At 33.8% G+C, this 18,218-nt stretch overlaps 1 protein-coding gene across 1 annotated transcript in view; it reads right to left on the bottom strand.

Moving 5' to 3' along the window:
* Window positions 1-17,651, bottom strand: part of LOC128212129 (uncharacterized) — an 84,987-nt gene extending 67,336 nt beyond the window's left edge. Inside the window, exon 1 of the mRNA XM_052917414.1 lies at window positions 17,605-17,651. The gene's annotated coding sequence lies outside the window, so the exon portion shown is untranslated. The remainder of the gene's footprint in view (window positions 1-17,604) is intronic.
* Window positions 17,652-18,218: the final 567 nt, after the last annotated feature.

Genomic DNA, 18,218 nt, shown 5'->3' with positions numbered 1-18,218 from the left:
TAGAACATGACACGACTTACGACTTATATGAATTGAGAGGCAATTTTGAATCATTGTGTTTGAAAATATAAATCTAGAAGTTGGTTGAAAAACTGTTAAAATTTCTATCACACATGGTTAATTCATAAGATTGGAGCAGAGAGTCAAAGGAACTGGTTCATTTTTATTAGGATGAAGAACTCCTTGAAATGTAAACAAAATTATTGTAACAATGATAAAACATTATTAAAACTTTAAATTAGAGTTAAATTGTTAACAATTATTCTTTAAAAAGATAGACAATGCCATATTTCGACGAAAAGCTTTAGTAACGCTATTGAGGATTGAGGTTTGGTGCAACATAATGCGAACAATTCATTTTCCAAAATTCAACGTGTGTAAAAAACGTTTTCTAGCCCGAATGCATGATTTGCAAACCGTTAATAGTAAATTCAACTAAGCATTTGAAACCTTGAACCACACTGTAGCTGTCTTTAAATCATTAAACGTAGTTTTAGTAGTCGCCTACTTAGATTAACGTTACTTATGCATTTGGGATACACATGTAAGTCTGCGCAAACACAGCTGACAAAACTACTTACGTCCGCTTAGGTTCAACCCGGTTTCACGATCAGTTCTGATATATATTTGTATACTTTATCCATTATCAACATAATTCTTACAGAATACAGTTAATTATACTAAATGTAGGATTTTAGTGTCGATTCAAAGGTAATTATACTAAATGTAGGTTTTAATGTAGATTTATATATTGAAATTTGTTGTCAATCGATCACTTTAAATACTATTTTGGATAATATTATTTCTTATTCAAAAACCTTATAAGATGGTATGTGTACTTTGAAAGCCCAATACAGCATTTCTGTGTTTTGTTCTCCAGTATTACTTCGCATTTAACTAAACATTTCTTAGAAATGGTTTCATTAACTTTTGTAGTATATGTGGCCTTATGATCGTTAACAAGGCTCTTCAATCATTCAACCCAATGACCTTGAGTCTGCATGTATATGACCAACTATCATGGCCTTTACATACTAATGCAACTGGGTGAAGTAGCTTCTTCGAACATTTGACATAGTGATCTACTGTTTCAGAGCCAAAAGCTATAATTAAACTTGACCTAATGTATATGAAGACGCACAACGGGCACCTTTTGTGATCAATGATAAGTATTCGTTTTCCATGTATTGCCAGGAGTGTGCTGACCTTTTTCTACGTACTTTTGATAAAGTTATGGAATGATACTTGAATGTAACTCCAGTTATAAATCGAGAACAAACGATGCCCACACGCGCAGCTTTAAAAGTGTTCTTATCGTGTTATTGAGCATCAATGGCTTAAGCCTACCTCTCAGCATTCCGTCATTCATGCAACTGACACATGCACAATACGGTAGATATATATCAAGATAATAACAGTGCGATTAGATTGATCCAAACAATTATGATTCAAACTAGCATTTACATTATTTTGGTTATCAGCATATTGCGTCTTGGGTGATTAAACAAATTTGTATAATGATGACGGGTTAATATCTATACGAAGTTATACTCGCTTCACTCTTTGTTTGATAAATCGTATTATATGTTCTAATTGTTGAAATGTGTTCTTCTATAACTTGATATTTGGGTGACTATTTAATACTCACATATATGTTTTACTGCTTGTGTATATACGCATGGACATACTGCCTTCAGGGTTTGGTATAACCTCTGATATTGTAATGTACTAAACGACAAAAGCTTTTCGAAATGCGCTTATTAATATTTCATTATTTCAATAAAATGTGTTTTTTTTCTAGTAAAATATCAACAACAAATGTAAACATTTTAAGATCAATGTTATAAAAATTATATCAATACAAAATACACCTGAAATAATATGTTGACAGGCGTTGTTTAAATTATTGGAAATAACTCAGTAATCAGGTATAAGATTCTGCATAACATTGACACGGAATAGGGATCATATATATCAATACACCCTTAACTGGGTTCCTGCACCACAATCTACACGAACTTGGGACCCTGCATAAGCACAACACACATCGATCAATACTGTCTGATGATTCAAGAAAATTCTGCAAAAAAAGTTATGAATATTGATGAAGCAGTTTTTTGGAATAATTTCAACTTTTTTAAATTTGTATGCCTTGCAAGCATTTGGTCTTTGTCAGATAATATAAGTTATTTGCTTTTAATACCCCACTTAAAAGATAAAGTTGAAAAAGTCAGAATATGAAAAACGTGTAGACTGCTGCGAACGTCTTGTTCAGGTTTAAAACCTGGCGCGTGGCCTTTCATTCAACTTAGTCTTTCTAAATACATTCACGCCATAAAAGTCTGTTAAATAGGATGGCTTCAAGAATTTTATACGACTTTTTCCTTTGGGTTCCGTTCATGTTTTACTTCATTTCTGTTTTGACGAAGAGCCGTGGTTTATCAACATAACTAACTGCCTTTATTGTTCATAACTTAAATGTTTGCCTTCATACATATGCATGTTTCAAATTTCTCAGTAATCATTTATTGCAAGGTACACTTTTTTAAATATTTTACAGGCGTTTCTTAAACTAAGAAGGCATTTGTGACTTTTGAACACACTCTCTACGGAATCGCCCCAGTGCATTAGGAAGTATGAACGGTCAAAACACAAAATTTTAAAATTCGTATGTTTTCTTCAGATTCAATCTTAAGCAAGCACGATACATTTCTAGTCGTTTAAGCGAGCCTAACATGTGCTATGATAGTTTTAGGTACCAAAATGTCAGCATATCAAAACTTCTATTTTAAGAATGAATTTTGAAATTGTGATACTAGGAAGTGAATTTGAGTTACAATTGTTACAAAATATTTCTTATTTAAAATGATAGCATCAAATTCCACACGGAACTGTTGACTGCATAGTCTAGAACATGTTGAAAGCAATTGGAAACTCAACAAACATCTGATACAATAATAGTTCGTAAACGGTGCCCACCTCCTAAACACAACTAATCTTGCTTCCAAGAATATAAGTTATACCGTGCTAAAAGACTTTACCTCACAACATTAACAAAGATCAATTTTTGCGTTTTCTTGGCACTTTGTATGCATGAAAACAAATGTGTTAAATATAAGAGATCTTGGCTATTTTTATTGTTCTCGTTTATATTCGTAGATAGAATTGATATTTGCCTAATGGCACCTTATGATGCAATACCATAGAAATCTTATTTTAATGGAATGGACGTGTTCATGAGGATTGTGCAAAGGGAAAGAAAATAGATTAAAACCGGACTTCTTGTCACAGTTCAAATAAATTGGTGAACGTTCAAATTTGTTATGGATGTGCTTCAACATAGTTGTTTTCCCATTTTTGACTCTTTGAAACGTTTAAACATTATGTTTAAAGAACCATTCTTCGAGATTCAGCGTCAATTTCCATGAATGAACAATAATGTCGACTTCGTAGTTTCTTAAAAAGCTATTTGCATATTTATGAGAAAATAATTAACTGGAGTCATGTTTCTGAGACAGAAAACAAATCACTGAAATTTGAGAAAACAGGCTTCACAAAAACACGTTTGGTGCATTTTCTGTACATTTCATTCATTGTGACTGCATACATGTACTGTGAGTGACTAGCCCCCCCCCCCTCTTTTTTCTCCTCCACCTCCTTTCCTCATTTCTATCATTACTATCACCCCCCCCCCTCCCCCGCTACCCTAACCTCCGTCTATTTTGTAAGAAATTATATTTTTATAAATATAGCATCTGACCACCATTACATGGCGTAATACTCATATTGTACCAGTTATTTTTGGATATTTCTATTACTTCGTACCAGCAGTAGTGTATCAAACAATTCCTGAATATTTTTTAATTATTTGTACTCACCATACCTCTATCAATAAAAACAGAAGAGAGACTTAGTAAAACCAATTATGGTTAACTCTCAATTCTGTAATTTTCTCACTGTTCATGCGTTTCTTTCACTCCATATATTGTATCTATGCAGTTCTGTATTTTCAAATGCTTATTTTACTGTGTTCAATATTTTCTGTAAATAGCAGTAAAGGCAAGCTCAAACACAAATTCCTTTCAAAACGGAGAAAAGCGTTTAACGTTTAGGTTTGAAATATTATTAAAATCAACTAAGTCATACTGAAATCGCCTTTTTCACGGCAACGAGGGCATATCGCTTACAAGAGACGATAAAACAATGAAAATGACAGAGTACATCGCTTTGTATTCGATATTTCCAACAAGATTTGCATAAACATGTATAAGACGCTATTTGCAGCAGAAAACGACTTGAGCACAATGTCATCTAGAATTTACAGGGCTATCGTATTTTAATTTTCGCATAAGAAAATAGCAAATACTTCAGTTTATTCAGTTTTTATATGCATTGCATCTCGGGTTTACCACAGTATTTGCCTGTAATTGCATGCATACTTCGGATATAGAGCTATAAATATACACACACCAGTATGTAGTACACAAGGTATGTAAAATAATAGGCTTTGTATTATGCCGCTCCCATCACACAATAAACCTCCACATGGAGTGTTAATAATTTCACTCAAACACGCCAAAGGTCACACCATTTCATGCGTGTTATATGAAAAATAAACTACGGGAAAATCTATAGTAACTGTCTCGCAAATTCTATTCAAAGAATCTTGTCCATCCTAAAACTTCTGTACATGGAAGTATCAGTACGTTCTAGAACATTTTAAACAAAACCTGTCAAATACATTCTAAACATATCATGGCGGACTTAAGTGAAACCAGAATCTCAAATCACTGCGAAGATTTGTTTACGAATGTTGAGTGTAAAAGGAAATGCAATGACTTTTCGGATTATATAAATGAAAGGCGTATCTGAAGCATCGTGTTTTGAAATGGATAATATAATTTAGTGTCAATCGATCGCTTTAAATACTGGTTTGCATTAAAGCATTACAATATTTATTCAAAAAATCAAAATGGTATTAGTACTTTGAAAGCCAAATAAAGCATTTCTGTGTTTTGTTCATCACCATAAGTCTGCATATACTTTATACGCCATAGAACTGGTTTCATGAACACTTGTAGTAAATCATTTTCGGCAACCACGGTACTTTCTTCCGTTACACTTCATGCATACACAACGAAGCATGCGTAGTGTGTATCGGATTTATCCGACGATGGTAGTAAATGTGGCCTTAACATCGTTAACAAGGCTCGTCAATCATTCAACCAAGTGACTCTACACGTATATGACCAACTATCAAATTTAGCCTATGCATACTTATGCAACTGGGTAAAAATTGTAAATAGCTCTTTTGAACAGTTGACCATGTGACCAACTGTTTCACAGACATAGGCTATACTCAAGCTTGACGCACATCTTGCAACGTTTGTAATCAATGATAAGTATTCCTTTTCCATTTATTGGTAGAAGTGTGCTTTTCCTACATACTATTTATAAAGTTATTGAATAATACTAAAATGTAACTTCAGCTATAACTCGAGAACAAACGATGCCCACATGCGCATTTAAAAGCATTCTTATCGTGCTATTGAGGCAACAATGACTTAAGCCTCCCTCTCAGCACCCGCCATTCATGCAACTGACACATACACAATACGGTAGATGTAGATCAAGATAATAACAGTGCGATTAGATTGATCCAAACAATCATAATTTAAACTGCGTTTATACTTTCTTGTTATCAGCATATTGCGTCTTGTGCCATTCAACCTAGAGTTTGAACTCAAGAAATGCTGTACTAAGTATATGATAATTTATATGAAAAAAAACATGATGTTATTTTTGTCCTAACCGTTTTGTGGACAAAGTTGAACAAGGCAAAGTTTTGTCATACTTGTATCACGCATGTTAACAGAGTACTGCAACTACGTTGCATAATTACATGTTTTCTTTAACGACACCAAGTTACGCACACACATGTACCGCAGACATGCATGTAAGTCGTGTGTCAGCTTTACCCACACATACATAATTATGTTCGTGAATGTCCACTTAACGCATACATATATGTGAACTCGTGTACACAAACAAACATGTGTACTCGTATGTCTTATTTACTCATGCAAACATGTTACCCATAAATACAGGTGTACTCTTTTTCTTACGCACATATACATATTCCGCACACATACATGCGAACGTGTGTGACACGATGCGAGCAAATACATGTGAACTCGTACGTTTTCATAACATACTCATATAATTATGTGTGTAATTCGAATGTTTACTTAAATGGCATCAAGTCTCGCGTAAGGCACAAACCAAACTATACACAATACGCTTCCAGAACGTATTCAATGTTATGTGAGATAAATCACTATAAAAATATGTGCTAAAGATCGAAGGTTATTTCACCGACCAATGGTTTCATAATAAAGTACTTAGGTAAGATCGCAATATATTTCACTTCATAACATCAGAACTGAATATTTCTCTTAAGGCCGTGCTTTTAAATATTACTTTTGGTGCACTGTAAATATATTACGATCTTACATTGTAACAACCAATTATCTTCTACATCATGGTTTTTACAGTAGCTCAAGGTGTGATATTGCTAACAGATGTTGACGTTGAAACATTTTCGATAGAAAACCCTAAGCAAAATATCAATTGTACTACCACTTTTATATTATTGTATCGATATTGCACTATAATAACATTGTGTTGAACTATTCCGTAGCTGAACAAAATACTGCAATGCAGTTGCCTAGCAATAATATCATAAGTCTGGCAATTTATAAACAATAAATCCATGCTTTTGATATCCACGGTTCGTTTGTTACTTAATTGTAACGATCAATTAGGATTGGCTTTATGTATATACGTTTATAAGTTTCTAAGTTACTTACTTGCTATCTCAATAGTTAATCAAATCGCCTTCAACACAGTTGTTATCTCGATAGAATGATTTTTCGCTAAACATGTCAATATCATGTAGAAGAGGGATCTAAATCAATACGCTGAGCTTCAAAAAACACACAATGTTATCAAAGAACAGACCGATATAATTCAGGGGGTCCAACGTGATTTGTGTTTGCCGAATTTTAAGTGAAGGAATTGTGTGAAGCTGAATCAAATGGCGGCGTTTGAATGAATTTCGGTGTTTCAGGTAGGTATTTTCACCTTGTAAGTGAGTTACATCACCATTCTCGCAATATAATTACGCCTACCCGGAGACCACACGTGTAAGCGTCTCTCGTTTTTTAAACTTTTGTTTCTAGAGGCCTTAACAAAAAAGTTATTGAATGTATAAGCTGAGCAATTGATTGTTTACGAAGTGAAAATAGAAAATTGCGTGACTTGAAACTGTGTTTTAAGTCCAAGTTTACCATTATTGTACCTTTTTTAAACTATTTGTTATTGAATTTTTGCATCATTTATCTTTTCGACGGCTAATGCACTTACATGGGCACGATACGGCCGATTTGTTTATGTTCAAACACCTTTTATGTTGGGCGACGATGTTTTATGCAGTTTTTGAGTAAAGCAGAATCAGAATATGCATGCATTAATAAAAGCGTGCTTTAATAAGTGTAATTAAGTCATGAGCTGTAACATATGGCAATATTAATGATAAAAGAATATATTTATCAAATAAGAACATAACGCGTATTTGTTATGCAAAATTACCCACCAGATACACTTGTTTACTATTTTAGCAACATTTAATTCTTTAAAATGCACCATTTTAAACTGCCAAAGATAAATTTTTCGTGTGGAAGGACCCCACAGCCACTTTGAACTCATCGACGATGTTGAGGGATTAAGCACTTCACTGCGGTCAATGACTTATGTTCACTGAAATACGTGTACTAATTTTAGGTAGTCTTACAGGGTCTAGAATAAATTGTAGAGTATAATTATATGGTAATATACCCGGATGTATAAATGTCTTCTACCTGCCAAGATGGAATAATAAGATGCATCTAGTGTAAAAATGAACAGTAATTTCCCTTAGTTATAACCATACCATATCTGCAAAATACATTTACGAAGCAGACTTCTACAAACCAAAACATGGAACAAGAGGTGAGTAAATAATGAGTAAATATAGTTCAATTACTATTGTTTTTAGTTTTAAGTAAATTAACAGCGAAATCCTCAAGATGAGGTAAATGCAGAGTAGTATTGTTCATAAGCCAGTATTCATGAATCTCAATTAACACGACATTAATTCAATGGCAGGAACGTACGTCACTTGTACTTGCTGACATGATTCCATGCGGTTAATGAAAACATCAACAAACAAAGTATTTTTCATTGTTGACACTATTTTCGACAAAGCTCCATAACATGCAATAGCACGACAAACAGTGATGTATTCATTTTATTCATGGCGATGCTTGATTTCTGAACCCTACTCTTCGTAAAAACTTAAGCCTTAAAATGGAATAAGTATTTTTCTAGATCGTGTTTTCTACGGACAAAATTTTATTGCTTTAGTCAACTCAAACTTTTTAATGTTATATGTTATGTGTTTATGTTATGTTATATGTTCTTGCTAAAGTACCATATAAATCTTGTGAAATGGTTGTTTGACTGTTAACGAAGAGTCCGATTGCCTTAAATGATTCCACGCCGACGCAGGGTTCCCGGCGGACATCGTATGAATATTTGTCATAATATGGGTGGCGTTAAAATAATGAAATAGTGGATATTTCAATATATTCTTGTGTTATGAATTCGTTTGATTTGCATATCCCATTAGTTGACAGATAACATCAGACTGAAAAAATATTGCGTTCATTGTATTTGCCGTATTGCGGGACGTTCATATTACATCAAGAGTTCTTACATTGATATACCGAGCAATAATTTAATTGCCGAGTACATATAGATGAATTGCTGGAATACTATATACAAGTAATTTTGCATTACAAACACACGGTACGTTCAAATTTGATTTTGTTATAAATATTAACATATGTTACAGCTCGTGTCTTCTATTAATGCATGCACATTATGATTCTGCTTCACACAAAAACTGCATAAAACTTCGTCGCCAAACATAAAAGGTGTTTAAACATAAACAAATCGACCGTATAGTGCCCATGTAAGTGCATTAGCCGTCGAAAAGATAAATAATGCAAAACAACAATAACATATAGCTAAAATAGGTACAAGAATGGTAAACTTGGACTTAAATCACTTGTTAAGGCCTCTAGAAACAAAAGTTTAAAAAACGAGAGACGCTTGCACGTGTGGTCTCCGGTTATGCGTATTTTTATAGCGAGAATGGTGATGTAACTTACTTACAAGGTGAAAATACCTACCTGAAACACCGAAATTTCTTCAAACGCCGTCATTTGATTCGGCTTCCCTCACTTAAAATTCGGCAAACACAAATCACGTTGGACCCCCTGAATTATATACAACATTAAATGGAAAATGAATCCAGCACCAAAAAAATAGTTCCGTTTGTATGTCGCTTGACAATTGATTAATACGATCGTACATTCATCGCAATGCTTCTTTTTCAAAAGTCATCATTTTTATCCCATAAGTCATTGTGTTTCACCTTGAGCACCTAATGGGGTCATATAGCTTCTAAAAAGACGACTGTTTTCAAGTGGAGTGATAACTGAAAGACATGGGTTGAATGTTTCTTGAACGTAATCAACTCGCGAGGTCATATACACATATATAAATGTACCATCATTGCAGTTATGCTGTAAAAGTCATAAAATGCCTGCCACCGTAACAACCAAAGTTTCAAAAATGATACATCTATGGAGATAGAACCAAGTACAAACGCTCCCGTCGAGGCTTGAAAATATCTCTATCCCATCTTCTAATGAACTGAACATTGCTGTAACGTTAATTCATCTGTAACTGCCTATCTCATTTTAGATAATTATAGTTAAGGACTGAATGGTGTTAGTGTGTAAGCCTACTTATACTCGCACTCGGGAAAGGCCCATTCGGTGAGTGCCCCGATAGGAGTGTTGGTCATATTAAGTTTTTAGAGCATTTAAGAGCACAGACAGAATGTAACTCTGGTTAGAGCTACCCTACTTTTACATCCATCAGGGTATAGTACTGTCAAACGGGACCACCGTCCCCCAGGAAGACAATTAGTATTTTAGTGGTGAGGCGGGAAGTCGAAACCTCGTCCCCCGTATTGACCGTCAATTGTATAACCACTACACAACGGATCCGCTACTGTAAGACATAATTATGTTTGTGGTCATTTGTATATTGGTGGTAGGTGTTAAAATTAGGAATGCCCGTTGTGAAACTTATGATTTAACTCGGCCAACAGGTAAAACAAGTGGGTAGGAGGGAGGCGGATCATAGGTTGGCTTCTTTCTTACCTTGTCGTGTTTATGGTTTCGGCCAGTGCATTTGTAATATCACTATGTGGCTTGCGGAATACATCGATAAATGTGGTTATATGTGCAATCAATGTTTGAATATTGGCTCACTGCGTTTATCTCAAAGAAGAACCATAGAAATTTGTCTCATTCGATATTTGTTAAAAACCTTGACCTCGGATATGTCTAACAATAAAATACCAATCTGAACAAACGGGCATTTTGATAATCATCCTTAATAACATACAAAAGAATAAGTCGTAAGAAACGCCAACAAAACGTTTTTGCTATGCAGAAATTTATATCGACTACTACATTTAAAGGTCAGGCGGTATTTGAAAAAAAATTGTGATAAACAAGTATTTTAATATATGTTTTTACAACCCAAGGGACTATTCAAAATCATAAACAAATTGAATATTCATTTTTTTACATAATGATGGATACAACCTTGACTCTTGTACACACTTCTGTATGGTGTGTCTGGTAGATGGGATTATCGTAGTGAACTGGTCATATTTCTTGTCATTTTCTGGTGGTTGAAAATTTCTAACCGTGCAGGAATGAATAAGAAATAAGATACCGTTTATATAAAATCTTTTATATGTCATTCACATAACTTAATTGCTGGAAAGCATTTTCATATCATTTGACAATAACAATAAGAGTATATGGCTACACATGTTTGACCGTTACAGAAATACTATTTTACCAATACCTGTAAGCAACCGTTTTTACTGCAAAATCTGATATAATGTTGCTACATGCTCTTTTTGCGATGTATGGATGTTTCTACGAACAATTTTCTAATATAGCATAATGTTCAGTTTAAATCCGTCATGAATATGGGGCAATGAACCTTTTTCACTATTAACATGTTATTCGAAATCCATTAGGAACATTCATATGGGTTTGACATAAACTTAATATGGTTGCTCAGAAATATCGAAGCTGTCTATAAATTGCTGTGACTAAAAGCATATAAATCCGAATGGTGCGCGAAAAGCAAATGACTAAAAGGCTTCTCTAAAGCATCAATTTCGGAACATAAATTTGAGCAAGCAGATGGAAGAAATATATCATTTTATAAATACATCGTTCATATTTTATTACTATTTTGAAGCGAGCATGGTATGAATTACTAAATTGCAAATCAATGGTTGCATTATTTAATCTTTCTTTAAAACAATCACAGCACATTTATATGTGTTTAATCCGAGCTTAACATGTGCTATGATAGGAGATTTTAACAAAAAGCATTTGAATATTTATGTGAAAAACTACAGAAAAAAGCTCAGTAGCAAAATGTTTATACATAAACCCGGTTAAATGGCACTCAGTAAACGCCAAAGACATAGAATTCAAATGCAAACGTGCTTCAAAAACATAGGTAGTTTTAGGTACCAAAATGTGAAAATATCAAAACTTCTTTTTTTTGGAGAATCAATTTTGAAATTGTCATACAATGAAATCTAGTGAAGTCTAGTTACTCGTGTTACAAACTATGTCCTATTTAAAATGATAGAATCAAAGTTCCACACGGAATCGCTGACTACATAGCGGAGAACATGTTGAAAGCAATTGGAAATTCAACAAATACCTGATATAATAATATTTCGTAAAATGTGCCCAGCTCCTTAAGACAACAAAATTTGTTGTAAAGACTATAATTTATACCGTTGCAAAAGACTGTACCTCACAACATTACCAAAGGTCCACTATTGCGTTTTCCAAAGACTTTGTATTCATGAAGACAAATGTGTGAAAATATAAGAAATCCTTGTTATTTTTATTTTTTTCATTTTCATTCCTAGATAGAATTGACATTTGCCACAATGGCACCTTAATTTCTAATACCATAGAAGTCTGTATTAAGTTCAAATTTGCTATGAATGTGCTTTAACACAGTTGTTTTCCCATTTTGGGCTCTTTTAATACGTTTATACAATATATTTAAAAGACCATTCTTTGAGCATCAGCGTCAATTTCCAGGAATGAACAATAATGTCGACTTTGTCGTTTCTAAAAAAGATATTTGCATATTTGTGAAAATTTAATTAACTGGAATCATGTTTCTGAGAGAAAAAAAACACGGATCTTGTGAAAACATGCTTCACAAAGAAGCGTTTGTTGCATTTTCTGTTTATATCATTTATTGCAACTGTATACGTGAGCAGATGCCAATTTATAGGAATTGAATTATGATTTCCAACAGTGAATTCTCGTTTAATTTTTTTTGACCGGTTATAGTTATGATTAAATAATGTGAATGCTGTTTTGTAGCGTGTTATGTCTTTAAACATAATGCTTTTTACATTAAGGCTCCCGGGGTTGTCTTTTTAATTACCATTGTTTCATCTAGAAGCTTTTGCTTCCTTTGCAGAAGGTTTTGTCAGATAACAGTAAAAATTCTCAAACCATAAAAAACATTTTGCAATCGTCGACAGTAAGTCTCGAATTGGTGTAACTTTCTTGAAGCCTATGGACGCCCGACTTCATGTTTGTCCAAGTTTTTTTTAATGCTCATGCTTTATCAGCCTTATTGAAGAGGTTGTTAAACACTTCCTGTACGGGAACGTTAACGTTGTGCTATGTTTTAGGCATACCTTAATCCAGGTGTGTGTGCAGTAGGACATTTTCTTGCAATCTCATACTTACAAATATCGACCGTCATGAATATTTTGTGATTATATATCTACTTGCTATTATATGTGTATTGAACTGATAATATTATTAAAATATATACTGGTTAAACCATTCATTAAAACGGAATAAATTGACCTCGGATACCATAAATGTCTAATACGATGACAGCCGCAAGATATATACCCTGACGTCAAGCAACGAAGACCACGCATAATAATGATGACGGGTGTGTCACACTTCATTGCATTGGGACCACACCACATCAAATAAGAAATAAAAAATATGAATTGGGCGTAGCAAAGAATTGAAAACGGAAACAAAACAATTGAATAACAGACAGGTATTGTAGATCATAGATCAGGTCAAATAAATCTTATGGTCCACGAACCATAACGAATGACACACTATAGTTACCTAAAGCCGGGCGGGCAAAACAAAAAGCGCAATTATTATTCAGAACAGTCGAATTGGCTGCGGCTTCAAAAGTAATTGTGCTGGGGTTCCAGTTTTCTTTGTCGACATCTTGTCACTTACTTTGATACGTTATATTAACTTACTTTAAATTTCAATTTATCGAATGTTACTTTGCAACATTCTCACGTTATTTAGTAAACAAGCACAAAAAAGAAGTTATTTTCAAAAAGGAGAAACGCGTTCAACGTTTAGGTTTGAGCTGTTATTGAAATCAACTTAGTCATACTGAAATCACATATTTAAGACAACGAGGGTACATCACTTACATGAGACGATTAAACATTGAAAAAGACAAAGGACATCGCTTCGTATTCGTATATTTCTAATAAGATTTGCATAAACATGTATAGGACTATATTTGCCGCAGATTACGACAAGGTCATCCAGAACTAACAGGACTATAATCTTTCAAATAATAAATACGAAAATATCAAATACTTCAGTTTATTTTCTTGGCAGTTTCAGTTTTTAAATGCATTGCATCTCTGGTTCACCACAGCTTTTGCCTGTAGTTGCACGAAAACCAAGGCTTTAGAGATATAAATACACACACCAAAGGTGTTTAAAAAAAGGTTTTGTATTATGCCGCGCAATTCCGCGGTGTAAATATTTTCTTCTTTTTTTTATTCTCTCAAAATCACCAAAGGTCGCATCATTGCATGCGTGATAAGGAAAAAAAAGAGGAAATCCACATGGATTTTCTCTCAAATTCTTTCAGAATCTTGTTCATTTCTGTACATAGAATAATTTGTACGTTCTAGAACATTCGAAACAAATCCTGTCTAATTCATTCTAAACATATCATGGCGGACTAAATTGAAACAATGTCACCATTGAGATGAAACTAGATTATTAAAAAACTAACAATACCAAGAGATATGATAATTAACAATGGAGTACTGAATCTAAAATGTCCATACATGTAACACCTGTTACGCCATGACTTTATAACCATATAATCACCACACCAAGACATTGTTGTTGGAAAAATCATTAGAAATTTTGATAAGGTTTTGACTTATAATAGAAATTGTTGCTAAGAACCACTAAAATATCGGTCGACAGTGAGTCTCAAACCACTGCGCCTAAAAGCTTATGGCTCCAACTGTTGAGAGGAATAGGAAATGCCATGGCTTTACAACTTACATAAGTGAAAGGTGTATATGAAGCATCGTGTTTTGAAACATAAATTCGAGAAGTAGGGTGAAAGAAATGTATGAATTTAAAACTTTAGCACGGATACTTATTAAAACAATGAAATGATAGAAAGGGCTATATTTTTTCCGAAAAGCTATAGTAACGCTATTGAAGATTCTTAGCTTTTCGCATAAATATTGGTTCCACAAAATATAATTCGAACGAGTCATTTTCCAAAACTCAACGTGTGTAAAAAGGTTGTTTTCGAATGCAAGTATTGCAAATCGTTAGTAAACAATTAAGCATTTGAAAGCTTGCACCTGACTTAATATATCTAAATATGATTAGATGTTGTCTTTGCAGTCGCCTACTTTGCTAAACGTTACTAACACAGTTGGGATACACATGGAAGTCCGCGCTTACACAGTGTGTGCATACCACGTGATAAATTGCGTCATAAATGTTACGTCCGAATGTAATATTTTGCTTCGAATGAAGTCTTTAAACAAAGATAATTTCACTATTTCTTCACCATTAAAAAACGAAACAACACGCCTTCGGTCTTTTACCAGATTGGTTGAGAGTTTAGTTTCTTAAAACACTTCGCCAAACCTTTTCACAAAACTGCCGCTTGGTGACTATACATGTTTGTTAGAAACAGGCTTGTTGAAGTGTTCGAGAAAACTAATCACAGACGGAGCTCTTAACGAAAACGAAGGCGGTGCTCTTTAAGTGACATTTTCTGCCTTTTGTTTCAATAAAATGGTGAAGAAAAAGAAAAGTTATCTTTGTGTTACGTCATCCATCATTCGAAGCAAAATGTTGCCTTCCGTCATAGCATTTAGTGCGTTATTTATCACGTGGTATACACACACTGCTACACAGCTGACAAAACTAATTTACAACGTGATAATATTACAGGTCCTTGTGCTAAATTTCAACCCGGGTAAAGATCAGTGCTGATTTAGGTTTACAGGAAAAATAGCTCATCATTGTCATTGACTTCGTCGGTCTGAATGTTAAAATTCGTCAAGTATTTTATTGCCAGAGACAAACATTCAGTAACGAGTTTTACAGAATAGTTATATATTTGTATAAAAAACAATTTAGCGCCCGTCTGTGAAATAATTAGGATACTAACTGAAGATTTGAAAACTCACATCTGGCAACGATAAATAATGATAAGTATTCCTTTTCCATTTATTGACAGTGGTGTGCTCAGCTTTTCCTACGTCTTTATTATAATAGTTATTGAAAGATACTTGAATGTAACCTCAGTTATAAATCGAGAACAAATGATGCCCACATGCCCAGCTTTAAACGTATTCTTATCGTGTTATTGAGGCAACAATGGCTTAAGCCTTCCTATCAGCACCGGCCATTTATGCAACTGACACATGCACAATACTGTAGATGTAGATCAAGATATTAACAGTGCGATTAAATTGATTAAACAATCATGATTTAAATAGTGTTTATACTTGTTATCAGCAAATTTGCGGCATTGGCTTTCGTGCCATTCAACCTGGAGTTTGAACTAAAAAAATATATGATATTTTATCTGAAAAAAACATGTTATGTTATTATTGTTGTAACCGTTATGTGCCCAAAGCTGTTCCAACAAGACAGCGTTTTGTCATTCTTGTATCATTCATGTCATTTTGGTAATACAATTTTAAGAACAAAACACACTGTTACTACGTTGCATTCTTACATGGGCACTCTTGTGTCTATTCTACTGACACCAAGTTGCACACAAACATGTTACTCACACAAACAGGTGTACTCTTATCTCCTTTAAACTCATACTTACATATTACGCACATATACATGTATAGTCGTGTTCCTTTTTAACTCACACGTACAGTTGTACTCTTATCTGAACTTTACTCATGTGTACTCGTGTGTCTACTTTACTCAAATATACATGTGTGTCCGTGTGTCTACTTTACTCACACATACATATTACGCACACATATATGTGTACTCGTAGGTCTCCTTAACTCACACGTACATGCTACTCACACATACATGTGTATTTGTGTGTCTACTTTAAGCATATGTACATGTTTACTCGTGTGTACACTTTAAGCACACATACATGTTCACTCGTGTTTCTGCTTTACACATATGTACATGTTTACTCGTGTGTATACTTTACGCACACATACGTGTGTATTTGTGTGTCTACTTTAAGCATATGTGCATGTTTGCCCGTGTGTATACTTAACGAACACATACATGTTTACCCGTGTTTACTTTACGCACATGTACATATTAACTCGTGTGTATACTTTACGAACACATGCATGAGAACTCGTACGTCTTATTAACATGCACATAAAAGTGTGTTAGTGTGTCTACTTAAATGACACCAGGTATTTCTCTTTAGACACCAACCAAACTAGACGCAATACGCTTCCATAAATGTATACAATTTATGTAAGATAAAAAAAACTATAATGATATGTTTTAAAATCGGTGTAAGATCGACGTTTATTTCACTGACCAATGGTTTCATTCTCATTGTGTAAGATAACAATATATTTTACCAAATTTAATATTTCTTTCGTGACTGTGTCACTCGTAAAACATACTTTCAGTGCACACTCGGTAAATATATTACGATCTTTCTTTGAAACAATCAATTATCCTCTACATCATGGTTCTTACTGTAGCTCAAGAGTATTACCCAGAGGTGAATTATTGCTAACAAATGTTGACGTTGAAACATGTTAGATACAAAACACTGAGCAAAATATAAATCTTGTACCACTTTAATATTATTTTATCGATATTGCACTACAATAATAATGACATTGGGTTGGAATCTTCTGTAGTTGAACATAATACTGGAGTACAATTATATCATAGCTCTGGCATTTTACAAACAGTAACTACATGCTGTTATAGATTGTTCGTTTGTTACATAATTGTAATGAACAATTAGGATTGCCTTATATATATATATATATATATATGTATATACGTTAATAAGTTTCAAGTTACTTACCTGCCATCTCTATATTTGTTCCGATCGCCTGCAGCACTTGCTGTTCCGATAGAATAACTTTTCTCAATCGCTAAAAAATATTCATGTAGAAGAGGGATCTAAATCAATACGCCGAGCTTCAAAACCCGCCTCAATGTAATCAAAGAACAGACCGATCTGATTGTATACAACATTAAATTTAAAATGAATCCAGCTCAAAAATAGTTCCTCTTGTATGTCACTTGACCTTTGATTAATACGATCTTACATTCATCGCAATGCTTCTTTTTCAAAAGTCATCATCATTACCCCTATGTTAATGTTTTTCACCTTGAGGTGTCTGCCATATAGCTTCTAAAAAGACAACTGTTTTCAAATAAACTTTTATATTACTTCTGTTCTCTCTCAAATGTTGCTATATCCTCCCGGCTTCTAACTTTGATGAATGTGCACGCAATCTTTATTTTGACAATGCAGTTTTGTGATATTCTTTATCAAATATTACGACACTTTATTCAAATTTAAATTCCTTTTTAAAGTAAACGTACTATGCTGAGTTAACAACATCAAACCATGTTTGAACATACTAATCACAAAGTCTTTGTTTTAACATGGATACTTCGGTTGTTTCAAAT

This window comes from Mya arenaria, chromosome 12, assembly GCF_026914265.1.
Source record: "Mya arenaria isolate MELC-2E11 chromosome 12, ASM2691426v1".
Classification (NCBI taxonomy): domain Eukaryota; kingdom Metazoa; phylum Mollusca; class Bivalvia; order Myida; family Myidae; genus Mya; species Mya arenaria.
The sequence above is the reverse complement of the archived record's forward strand: the minus strand, read 5'-3'. Positions and strand labels throughout refer to the sequence as shown.